This window comes from Amphibalanus amphitrite, unplaced genomic scaffold (assembly GCF_019059575.1).
Source record: "Amphibalanus amphitrite isolate SeventyFive unplaced genomic scaffold, NRLGWU_Aamphi_draft 001069F_arrow, whole genome shotgun sequence".
In the NCBI taxonomy this organism is placed as follows: Eukaryota; Metazoa; Arthropoda; class Thecostraca; order Balanomorpha; family Balanidae; genus Amphibalanus; species Amphibalanus amphitrite.
In genome coordinates this window covers 211,737-223,471 of record NW_024882563.1, presented here as the reverse complement: position 1 = coordinate 223,471, position 11,735 = coordinate 211,737, and the positions used below count along the sequence as shown (strand labels likewise).

The 11,735-nt window shown below is 56.2% G+C and overlaps 1 long non-coding RNA gene across 2 annotated transcripts; it reads left to right on the top strand.

Annotated features, from left to right (window-relative positions):
• The first annotated feature begins 290 nt into the window (after positions 1-290).
• Positions 291-2,565, top strand: LOC122369756. Of its 2 annotated transcripts, none has more exons than XR_006254468.1 (4): positions 291-553; positions 951-1,096; positions 1,393-1,724; positions 1,888-2,340. It is a non-coding gene; the product is annotated as an uncharacterized LOC122369756 (long non-coding RNA). The 2 variants fall into 2 exon arrangements; XR_006254467.1 differs by having other exon boundaries at positions 322-553; positions 1,393-1,670; positions 1,725-2,565.
• The last annotated feature ends 9,170 nt before the right edge of the window (positions 2,566-11,735 follow it).

The following is an 11,735-nucleotide window of genomic DNA, read 5'->3' as shown; positions in this document are numbered from 1 at the left end:
TCCATATATCGCCAATCGCCATGTATTACAGCTAACTGATCGTGTCTGTATGTGTGTCTGCGTGTTTTCCAGACTGTCCTGATCTCACGGCCGGCAGCCTGGAGCCCCTCACCAGGTGCCCCGAGCTGCACTGGCTCACCCTGTCCGGCGGCGTCCCTGACGCCGTGAGCCTGGAGCCCCTCACCAGGTGCCGTGGGCTGCTCAGTATCACCCTGTCCGGCGGCGTCCCTGACACCGTGAGCCTGGAGCCCCTCACCAGGTGCCCTAAGCTGCACTGGCTCACCCTGTCCGGCGGCGTCCCTGACACCGTGAGCCTGGAGCCCCTCACCAGGTGCCCTAAGCTGGAGAGTCTCACCCTGTCCGGCGGCGTCCCTGACACCGTGAGCCTGGAGCCCCTCACCAGGTGCCCTGAGCTGGAGAGTCTCACCCTGTCCGGCGGCGTTCCTGACGCCGTGCTGGACAGTCTCAGCGGCTGCCCCGGCCTGGAGTACCTTACACTGGGGGACTGCCAGCGGCCGGCAGAGACGGCCTTCACAGCAGTAGCGGTCACCAGGTCAGTCAGCAGACACTGGCGAGGGGTGTCCTGTCAGACACTGACACTGACAAACTGACACACTGACACTGACACACTGACACTGACACGCTGACACTGACACACTGACACTGGCACACTGACACTGGCACACTGACACTGGCACTGACACTGACACACTGACACACTAACACTGACACACTGACACACTGACACTGACACACTGAGACTGACACACTGACACTGACACACTGACACCGACACACTGACACTGACACACTGACACTGACACTGACACACTGACACTGACACCAACACACCGACACTGAACTACTGACACTGACACTGACTCGTACGTCTGGCCGGCTGGTGCCGCTGTGTTTGTGTGTGACGGCTCTGCTGCTCTGCTCTGTTACAGACTGGTGAAGTCGTGTCGGAAGCTGTGCCATCTGTTCCTTCACTGCACGGCAGACACCGGCCGGGCCGTGCTGACCGCCCTGAAGGAGGCGGACCTGGGCTGGTACAGTGATGGCCGGCCCCGTACCATCCGGCTCCGTGTCCCCGGTAGGTGAGAGGGCGCCGCGCGCCGCGCCTCTGACCAGTCAGTCCCTCACAACAGACGCTGCACGGCGCCACCGGCCTCTCAGACACACACACTCGACCAACGCCGCAGGCCACGTCACGGACGGTGACGTGACGCGTCACGGCCACCACGGCCGACGGTGACGTCACGTCAGCCGTCTGTCCTGTGTGTGTGTGACGTCACTGGCCGGCGGTGTGTGGTCATGGCTGTACCGCTGTCTGTGTGTCTGTCTGTGTGTGAGGTGTCCACCTCAGACGTGTCTCTGCTCTGTCCACAGTGGAGCTGTACCGTCAGCTGAAGAGCCAGGAAGGCGATGGGGTTAGAGTGTCTCCGTGGTGCTGATTGATGCGCTGCACTACCGACCGTGCAGTGATGAGCTGACTGCAGAGAGGCCGAGCCAGTCGGCCGGGGCCGCCAGCTGACTGCTGCCGTGTGTGCTGCACCAGCCGGCACTGAAAGCGGCGCCGGTCAGCCGGCACACGGCCCCGGTGTCCGCTCTAGTGTAGTCATGTAGTTGTAGTAGTAGTAGTGTAGATGTAGTAGTAGCACACGGATGTGATGTAGTGGGTAATTACCGGGCGGGTATTGTGGGTAATTGGACAGTGAAAGGTGATGTAGTGGGTAATTACCAGGTGGGTATTGTGGGTAATTGGCTGGAACGATTTGATCTAGCGGGTAATAACCGGGTGGGTGTTGTGGGTAGTTGGCTGGAAGGATGTGACCTGGTGGGTAATTACCGGTTGGGTATTGTGGATAATTGGACAGTGAAAAGTGATGTGCTGGAGAGACTACCGATCGTGGCATTACGCTATTCTGTATGTAGAACACACGTCTCTGACGGTCCGACTCGGTTCACCGCGCCTGGTCCCGGCGGCACGGCCGGCCTCGGTCACGTGACCGTCCCCCGGTGGAGTCGGACGGCTCGGTCACGTGACCGCTCCCCCCGGGTCTGGCTGCACCTCGGCTCGGCGGTGCTGAGCGCCGTGCTGAGCGTGTTGTGACACGTCCCACACGGACAGCTCTACTCGACTACTGGCTAGCTGCCGTCCGAGCTGGCAGTATACACGCGGTGCCAGTTCAGACGGCGGCCGGCCGCGCCGCGCCCGCCCGCTCCGGTCCCGGCCGGCGGCCGTCACCCGGCCCGGGGCGGGGACCGGTCCGTCAGCTGACCATTGGTCCGTCAGCTGACCATTGGTCAGTCAGCTGATTGATCAGTCAGCTGATTGGTCCGTCAGCTGATTGGTCCGTCAGCTGATTGGTCCGTCAGCCGTCCCGCCCTCTACCGGCGGAGCGCGGCGCACGCCGAGACTCGAGACGTCAAACACGATGTATATAGGTTTAGGCTGGGTTTAGGTTTAATTGGAGTGTCTTGTGTAGACCCTATGTCTATTCTACTCTATATCTACCTACTATATATACACGAGAGGAGTTGCTTGAGCTGTATCATATATGTAGCCTTCAATAAACCAATGAGCAGTGTGCCGAGTGTTTGTCCGGCTGCACCGTCCGCCCCGCTCCACTGTGAACCGTCATTTTCCGCCCCGCCCCGCGCGGTCACAGACAGTCCGCCCCGGCGGAGCGGAGCGGCAGTCTCCGTACACCGTCTCCGTACCCGTCATATACGGACCGTACAGCAGCCGTACACACTGCAGACACTGCAATGACACACACACGGACAGACACGGAGATAACTCGACACGGACATACACGGAGACACGGACACACACGGAGATACCTCGACACGGACACACACGGTCCCCGGCTTCTGCCCGGCCATATCCACTCGAGCTACAGCGATACAGGTGATGAGTGAAAGTCAGAACTACTCGACTGATGTGGTATTATAACCAGCACCAAGTCCCCCCGTCCCGGCCATACAGCGGTGCGGCGCGGCTGCAGAGCTGTCTGCCGACTGGTGCGGTGCCGCCGGCCGTGGCCGCTCGTCTGTCGGCGGCCCGGACTGCAGCCGGTGGCCGAGCTGCCGGTCCCGGCGACTCGCTGCCGGCTGGGCTGACCGCCGTCAGTCACCTGAGCGGTGCTGGCCGGCCCGAGCCGGGACTGCGGCGCGCCGCGGCACCTCAGCGACGCACCCTCTGGGACACTGAGCGGCGCGCACCGGTGGGACTGTCCCTGCCGACTGTCCCTACCCCATGAGTGGGACCGGTGGGACTGTCTCTGCCGACTGTCCCTACCCCATGAGTGGGACCGGTGGGACTGTCTCTGCCGACTGTCCCTACCCCATGAGTGGGACCGGTGGGACTGTCCCTGCCGACTGTCCCTACCCCATGAGTGGGACCGGTGGGACTGTTTCTGCCGACTGTCCCTACCCCATGAGTGGGACCGGTGGGACTGTCCCTGCCGACTGTCCCTACCCCATGAGTGGGACCGGTGGGACTGTTTCTGCCGACTGTCCCTAACCCATGAGTGGGACCGGTGGGACTGTCTCTGCCGACTGTCCCTACCACATGAGTGGGACCGGTGGGACTGTCTCTGCCGACTGTCCCTACCCCATGAGTGGGACCGGTGGGACTGTCCCTGCCGACTGTCCCTACCCCATGAGTGGGACCGGTGGGACTGTCTCTGCCGACTGTCCCTAACCCATGAGTGGGACCGGTGGAACTGTCTCTGCCGACTGTCCCTACCCCATGAGTGGGACCGGTGGGACTGTCTCTGCCGACTGTCCCTACCCCATGAGTGGGACCGGTGGGACTGTCTCTGCCGACTGTCCCTACCCCATGAGTGGGACCGGTGGGACTGTCTCTGCCGACTGTCCCTACCCCATGAGTGGGACCGGTGGGACTGTCTCTGCCGACTGTCCCTACCCCATGAGTGGGACCGGTGGGACTGTCTCTGCCGACTGTCCCTACCCCATGAGTGGGACCGGTGGGACTGTCTCTACCGACTGTTCCTACCCCATGAGTGGGACCGGTGGGACTGTCTCTGCCGACTGTCCCTACCCCATGAGTGGGACCGGTGGGACTGTCTCTGCCGACTGTCCCTACCCTATATGTGAGTGTCCGTTTCTGCGGCGGCCGCTGAGCCCCCAACCCTGTCCTTCTCCTCTCCCCAGTCCGCTGTGCAGGGTCGCTCGAGGTCACGTGGTCAACTGGGTGTCTTCTCCAATGCACCTTGTATTCGTCGATCGACCTTACACACCACCGTGCAGTCACATGACTACGACCCGACTCCCCTCCGTGCCGTCCGACGCGCCGGCATGGCCCCACAACTGGGACAAACGGCCGCCGGGGACGCTCCCATGTCCGATGTTCGTCTCCGTCCACACCGGAGAGGACAGGGCAGGCGGCGGCCGGCCGACGCTGCCCGCGGCGCCGAGGTGACAGCCTCAGACCTCTCTGCTCCCAGTACGCTACACTGGTCAGGTCGGGCCGGCGGCGGCGTGCCATCGGCCGCCGGCCAGCCGGCCTCCCCGTACTGACCACTCACTCACATACAACACACACCCCTGTTTATCGAGAAACATACACAACATACGCTCTGAACTATGTAATCAGCAGTCACCAACGAATAACGATGGTCTTCCATAACTCAACAGTCTCAAATGTCCCGCCCGCCCCCTGATCATCCACCGGTGCCGTGCCAGTGGTCGGTCGGGGCTCGACCGGTGGTCGGTCGGCAGACAGACCGACCGGTCACCGCCAGGTCACGGCCGGCCCACTGACAAGCACGCCGTGCCGCCGCCGGGGCCGTGGCCGTGCTCCGGCCGTGCCCTGACCGGGCTCACCGGCTCTGACCCACCGGCCTCAGAGATCTGACACCAACTACCGGCTGGACGAGCCGCCGAGCGGCCTGCCGACCGACCGCTCCCGTATGGCAGCGGGCCGCCGCCAGCTGCACCACCCGACACCGACAACAAGCACCGACACACTGTCACAGCACATCCAGCAGCCGGCTTGTCTCGCTGTCAACCACGGGCACTCGCCTGTCCATCAACGCACTCACAAAATCAACTAATCACCCTCGCATGTCCAGATACACACTCATAAAATCAACTAATCACCCTCGTATGTCCATCAACGCACTCATAAAATCAACTAATTACCCTCGCCTGCCCATCAATGCACTCACAAAAATCAACTTATCATCCTCTCCTGTCCAACGCACTTACAAAATCAAACAATCACCTCTCGTCAAATACACACAAAATAATACCGAGCTCACAACCATTCCCGTATTTATCGGAAAATCCCACCACAGCAGTCACCCCGTTGCCGTCGTGTAGCCTTTCCGTTGCAGTGCGGGACGATTGTCAGCCCCCGTCCCTGCTGTGGCCGGCGGGCGGCTCCAGCACAGCGGCGAGCGTTACTGGCTGCAGCCGGTGTGTCCGTGCCCACAGCCGGGTGCAGCTGTTGGAGGCCGTGTTGGAGGCCAGTGTGACGTCACACCGTCGTGCCGTCCCAGTCCGTGTCAGTGTCGGAGTGACAGTGGTCTATATATATATATATACAGTGTCAGCTGTGTCCAGCTGCTGGTGCTCCGACTGTCAGCTGAACTGACACACTGACACTGCAGCCCCTGACAGTGTCAGACCGGCCCCCGGTCAGTGTCAGCTGCCGGCACGGAGAGCGGTCCGGTGACACTCCCAGCTGCAGCCCCCTCCCCGTGGCTGGTGCCGCTGCAGTCTTATTGTGCCGGTGGTCAGCTCCGGCAGAATCCACCACAAACAGCTGCCGTCACTCCTCTGCCGCCGCTCCGACACTCTATTCCGGCAGCCGGGCACCAAACAGCTGCAGTGGCTAGCAGTGCATTCACTCCACATGGACACACCGCTCGGAACGTCTCGCCAGACGGACCCGTCTCGGCCGGAGGGGGGGTGAGGGGGGGGGGCGCGGCGAAGGCGGCCAGAAAACGGCGCAGCCGAAGCCAACCAGCAGACGCCTCTGTGGCACACGCGCCAAGCACAGACCAATCAGCAGACGCAACTGCGGCACACGCGCCACGCACAGACCAATCAGCAGACGCCACTGCGGCACGCGCTCCACGCACAGACCAATCAGCAGACGCAACTGCGGCACACGCGTTACGCACAGACCAATCAGCAGACGCCTCTGCGGCTCTCGTGTTACGCACAGACCAATCAGCAGCGCCTCCCGCGACTGGCTCCGACCGGCCGCTGGAAAATGGCCGTAGAAAAGAGGCACACCCACCGACACCTTAGGGCTGGTCAGTGGCGTTCGGTGGCGTGGTGGCCGCACGGCACGGGATGGGTCCGTGATGACATGTCGTGGATGAGACGGTCTCCGAGACACCCGGGAAATCTGACGACCCAGCCGTCCCCAGCCGGTACGTCCCCAGCCAATACGTCCCCAGCCGTCCCCAGCCGGTACGTCCCCAGCCGGTACGTTTCCCATTGATACAAAGGTAGTTTGAACAGCTACTTTTTTGTTCGTTTGGAAATACATTGTTTGGATATGCAAAATGACATGATTCGGTGTAAAATGTCACGGTCCCTGCAATACTCAGTACCTATCACTTCGCTGTAAGTCCGACATAACGCTGTAGGTGTGTCAGATTCTTCTCAATGCCAGAGCGTTTTTTTTTTTCCTAATGCGAGCGGCCAGGAGGTGGGGGGTATGACCCCCTGGCGATTGACTTATATGACATCTAGAAACACGATATTTAAAGGGTAGGTACTAGGTGGACCAATAAAAATGTCCCTCCTGTACAACATTGGTAAACCTAGGTGTTAGCATGCAAATACGTTGGTATTTTTAGGTATTTTCGCAAAGACGGCCGGCGCTCGGAGCGCGGCGGTCGGTCCGCCGCGCCGCGCCGGGCACATATGTGTCATCTGGCCCCTGTCCTGGTTCTCAGGCCCACGTGTTGTGCTACCACGAGGGCTGAGACGGGACGGGGGCCCGACAGTCTTCGACGGGACTCCACCGGTGCGCGACGGCCGGTGCACGACGTGGCCGACGTGGCCTTACGTACGACGCGGCCGACGTGGCCCTACGAGAACGATTCAGTGAACGGCATTTGTGACCGCCGTATTTTGTGCATTTTAACCCTTCCATTTCATTCAAGAAAAGAATTTTACTTATTTATGTATAAAAGCTTTTCATTCCCCCCCCCCCTCCCGCTTAACCCGCGCACCGACGGGGGTCTGCGCCAACTTCGTACCGACGGGGGGGCGGATGACCGCCCCCCCCCCTGAGATCTCGAGAACGGAGCAAGATAGCGACAAGCGGTAAACGGCATCGGATACGCACGGTCAATGTCTACAATTTTTACAATGGTCATTTTCAGGTCAGGTCAAAGATGACGTCACAGGGGTCGAAAAAGTCAAAATGGCGGCGCTTGATATGGAGAGAGTTGTTCTCGAATAACTTTCGAATTAGATTAGTCAAGGTAGGAACAAACTAAGTGCATCATCGTGATCCTCTCGTCAATCCGCATCGAATGATATATATGTTGACCTCGAAAAGGTCAAGGTCAAAGGTTTACCTCAGGTCACGTGACCTCGAGGTCATCATGTTTATCATTCGATGCGTCTTGACGAGCTGAACACCATGAGACCATCCGCGCGGCTGTATCTTGTTCCTGTACGGAGTTATGGGCAAAAAGACCGCTGGTGACATTTTGACATGAAGAGAGGATAGAGGAGCAGCTGTACGAAATTCAGGCTTCTAGCTCTAACAATGTGGAGTGCAGAGCAGAAAGACTACCTGGGGGGGGGGGGGGGGGGGTGGAGGTTGGGTACCACCCCCCCATGTGCGGGCGAGGCTTAATCAATCTCCCCCTCCCCAACCCCTGACCGGGCGAGGGATGAGATGTAGGTCTGAACTCTCCATTTTGTCGAGATATCCACTGAGATCATAAATCCGCCTCTTACATCCCTGCACAGTGCACATGTCTGCTGCTCACTATGGTTTATACTACCGAGCTGCACGGGGTGTCCGGAGGGATGGGGGAGTTCCAGACGGCCGGGGAGGGGTGAAGGGGGGGAGGCTGCTGCACCGCCATCCGGCCCGTGTTATCACGAAACCATGGTGGCTTTCCGCTGACGTCATCAGTCTGGAACGCCGCGCCGCCAGCTCACTGGACACGCTAGAGTCTCCTCGCTACGGGACAAGGCCCATTGGAACCCGGACATCCAAGTACTTGACGAATGTAGAGAGTTCCCATTTTATTTTATTGTTGTTGCTGACTAGCCTTTACGAGGCAACAGTCCACTTTGATCAACAGTGTTCCATGAACGCCCCGGCTCGCCATTAGTTACAGTACGACACCGGTGACCGGTAGGGGCGCTGCAGTCGCCCAGCGGCCCGAGGTCGGCCGTAGGGGAGAGCGGGGCCAGTTGAACCACTTTTTATATATTGACATGCACAGCGAGATCTAGTCTTCATATCGAAAAATGCACAATGCTATGAAAAAATATGCTCTTTTGGCTTTATTTTAAGATATGTAAAATTATGTTTCAAACATATTTTGCTGCCAAACGCATGCTTATAAAACAGCTCTACGCCCGTTTCAAATGACCCCGATGCGAGGGTCAATTGAACCAGCCCATGGGGTCAATTGCACCTATCCTTAACAATGGGATGTTTTCCTCTTTAACCCGCGACCTGGTGGGGGGGGCTATTTTTTGCCCCCCCTCCAGACTTTTCGATATATCTCCAGAACCACTGCGCCGATCGTCACCAAACTTTCAGTACCCTCCCGGACATCAATTTTACACATTGTGACCAAAAATTTTTCCAAAGGCTATGATAGGTTGGCCGGAAATGACGTCAGAGTGACGTCATGTTCTGCCGTTTTCGACCCAAAAAAGGGTTTCGCGGGAAGAGCTGTCAGGCCTATAGCTTTGCAAATACAGAAAAATGATACAGACATAAAAGCTGTAGAATGAACAGGGCTACAAAACTGCTATCTCGGATTTTTGAAATTTTTGGATTTTGACCCCCAAAAATCAAAAAATAGATTTTTTGAATATAATAGCCAAAAAATCCAAAAAGTTTTTTGAATTTCGAAAAAACCGGAATATATGTGATAGTCCTTACCGCCTTCTATCTACATACCAAATTTGAGATCGATACCTCTTTTTTTGGCCAAGTTATAGCGAAAAAAACTGTTCAAAATTGATGACGTCAAATTTTCAAACTCAATTTTCAGCAATTCTAGACCTCGTAGCGCAAAACAAAGACCACCATTAGACTCCCCGTGACGAGCTGCATCGAATCAATACCCATTTTATGCAAAAATATCAACTTTGAAATTTGACCTTTTTTGACCTGACCTTGACCTGACCTCCACCAGAAAGTGACCTAAACCGTACCTGATGGTCTTATAACCAACGCCATTGAGTTGGAAATGAAAAACTGGCCATAAAACATGCATCGCATAACCTTAGTAAAGTTGGGTTCATGTGGTGACCCTTGGTGACCTTTGGTGACCTGACCTGTGACCTGACCTGGTATGACCAGTGACCTCTAACAGCAACATATCTACTAGGCAACTGACGCCCTATCGCTGATTCCCGACAAAATGCGTTTTCCCCGGTGTTATAGCGCATTCCCTAGAAGACCCGTGAACGGTGAAACATTTCATCTTTGACCTGACCTGTGACGTCATCGGTGACCGCGAGGTCAATAAAATTTGGTTTCCCTCGACAAATTTGACAGGCCTTTCGAACGCCGTTTGAATTTTTCGGATCCGTCCAGTAGTTTCGGAGATACGAGGGGGGGCAAAAAATAGCCCCCCCCCCCCACCAGGTCGCGTTATAAACAGACCCCACCAGGGCGCGGGTTAACCCGCGCACCGACGGGGGGGGCGGATATCCGCCCCCCCCTGAGGTTTTTCGCGGATAGCGGGAAAACCGCGGCGCGTAGCGCCGCGAAATTTCGTATGACTATTCTCTCATCAATTTTACACATGGTGTGCAAGTTTGAACCTCCTAACTTTTAAGGTCAGGTCACCAGGTCACTTTGAATGACCCAACCTCAAGTCACTTTTTTGCAACTTTGTCACCGTGTCAGAGCTACAGTAGATGTCGGAGGCCTTTGAAAGTCGCAGGATGTTATTAGGTCATTAGTAGCTACAATTTGTATATCTCGGAATTTTGATGTCGGTGACCTAAGGTCAGGTCAATTTCGCGACCTCCCCATTGTAAGTCAATGGGGGAAAATTCAACTCCCTGTTTTTACCACTAAAATGGGTCGGAATGGCCCCATATACCATACATGACTTCACATACGATCAACCTTCACTACCTTGAGGTCTGTTTTGCTGTTTGGCAGTTGTAAGGTCATGTGACGTCATCAAAGGTCACCAAAGGTTTTTTGCCAATAACTCCTTACAGGAACAAGATACAGCCGCGCGGATGGTCTCATTGTGTTCAGCTCGTCAAGACGCATCGAATGATATACATGATGACCTCGAGGTCACGTGACCTGAGGTCAACCTTTGACCTTGACCTTTCGAGGTCAACATATATCATTCGATGCGGATTGACGAGAGGATCACGATGATGCCCTTAGTTTGTTCCTATCTTGACTACTTCGAAAGTTATTCGAGAAAAACCCTCTCCATATCTAGCGCCGCCATTTTGACTTTTTCGACCCCTGTGACGTCATCTTTGACCTGACCTGAAAATGACCTGTGTAAAAATTGTAGACCTTGTCCGTGCGTATCCGATGCCGTTTACCGCTTGTCGCTATCTTGCTTCGTTCTCGAGATCTCAGGGGGGGGGGCGGTCATCCGCCCCCCCCCCCGTCGGTACTAAGTTGGCGCAGACCCCCGTCGGTGCGCGGGTTAAGGCCACTTTCTTAAGGAGATATTTTGTCCGGTTTACTTTTCCAAATGCTAGATTCAATAGGTCGTTGGAAAGCTAAAAGTGCAAAGTTCCTCATAATAGGTGACATAAAGTACATAGACTGTGGCAAAATGGGCGGATGAGGAAAATGAGAAATATCTCAGGCTATAGTGTGCTTTCAAGCAAAAGACTGGAGAAAATGGGGTCAAAAATCGAGATCTATTAAACTACTATTTCAGTTTAAAAGCTCATTTTAAATGTGGACTATTTCCCTTAATGTTTACAGCCCCTGAACAATAACCATTGCAAAGGTCACCGGGGTCCATTGAAACGGCCTGTGGCCCTGTTTCAACTGACCCTCAGAAAAGCGTTTCAATTGACCCCATCCGCTCCCGCCATCTCGCACGCGCCGTAAAGCACATGTCAAACGAGCTGGAGGGACGGCATCATGCTGAATGAAGGGCCAAATAAGGTGTTATTCCGGAGCCAGGAGTTCTTCTTTCAGCAAACAAAGGTATATGAGATATCACAAAATATTCATGAAAACGATTTCTCCCAAACGCCCCTCAAAAACACAAAAACAAGTGTCAAATCAAAATTACCGTCCGTTTGCCGCCCAAACGCCGTTAACAAATGAAGTGGTCGAGCGCGGATGCGCAGTGGTGTCGGCAACGCCATATGTTGCATACTGTTGAAAATAAAGCCATGTTTCATCTGACCCCGTGTTTCAACTGGCCCCGCTCTCCCCTAACCAGTACCATGACTCAGCGGCGCCCCGCCCCGGGGTAATTACATACTGCGCAGTTGCAGCGGTCCAGACCGGGACAAAGGCCGACGGAGGAGCGGGAGCT